We start from the raw sequence: 1345 nt of genomic DNA on the forward strand, positions 1-1345 counted from the left end.
AGCAAACATCACAACAGCATTGATTCAAGCCAAAAATAGCGAAAACGTATAAACCACCAAATATATTAATTTTTTCACTAACCTTCTCAGAATTCTTCAGATGACAGTCCTATAACATCATATTACACAATGCATATAGAGTTTGTTCGAAAATGTGCATATTTAGCGGCACAAATCGTGGTTATACAATGAGAATAGTGGCCAAAAATTCAAGCAATCTGTCCGGCGCCATCTTGGAGAGGCACCTATTCTAATCGAAAACTATTCATAAACTTGACTAAAAAATACAAGTTGGACAGCAAATGAAAGATAAATTAGTTCTTAATGCAATCGCTGTGTTAGATTTTTTAAATTAACGTTACTGCGCAATACAGCGTGCGCCAAAGCGAGACCGCACCATAATTCATGGCGGAATTATTATTTGACATTTGTCAACATAAGTACGAATTAACAGCATAAAGACTGCTTACTATTAGCTGAGCTTCCATCAGAATCTTGGGCAAGGTGTCCTTTCTCCAGAACAATCGTCTTTGGGTTGAAAGATGTCCTCTTCTCCTGTCGAAATAGCAGCTAACGATAGCCACCCACTGGAGACGTGTCCAACTCGTGAAAGCGCATGACAAAGAAATCCCAGAAAATCGCAATAAACTGCTATAAACTGCTATAAGTCGGTTTAAATTAACTACCTTATGATGTCTTTAACACCTATAACGAATAAAAACATGACCGGAGATATAGAACTACTAAAACGAAAGCGTTTGCAGGACGCCATTGTGATGTCTTCTTGCGCCAGGCGCACCGTTGAAAAGGACGGTACTTCCGTTCCACGGTCTTATATAAGGTCCCAGATTGCGCAATCCACTCCATTCAAATTCTCCCCGCTTACTGACATCTAGAGGAAGACGTATGCAGTGCATGTAGCCCGATGGCTTACATGGGGACTTATAAACTGACCTCAGAACAGGGACCTCGATTTCTGAAATCTCACTCCCTGACAGGAAATGTGCTGCAGAATGAGTTCTGTTTCACTCAGAGAAATAATTCAAACGGTTTTAGAAACTAGAGAGTGTTTTCTATCCAATAGTAATAATAATATGCATATTGTACGAGCAAGAATTGAGTACGAGGCAGTTTAATTTGGGAACTCATTTTTACAAAGTCGAAATGGCGCCCCCATAGGCTCAAGAGGTTTTAACAGGAGAACCAGGGCAGGGAGAGGAAGGGGTGGGGGGTTAGAGTTAACAGGAGAACCAGGGCAGGGAGAGGAGGGGCTGGGGGGTGGTTGGTTAGAGTTAACAGGAGAACCAGGGCAGGGAGAGGAGGGGGTGGGGGGTAGTTGGTATTG

Source organism: Salvelinus namaycush, unplaced genomic scaffold (genome assembly GCF_016432855.1).
Source record: "Salvelinus namaycush isolate Seneca unplaced genomic scaffold, SaNama_1.0 Scaffold316, whole genome shotgun sequence".
Lineage (NCBI taxonomy): Eukaryota > Metazoa > Chordata > Actinopteri > Salmoniformes > Salmonidae > Salvelinus > Salvelinus namaycush.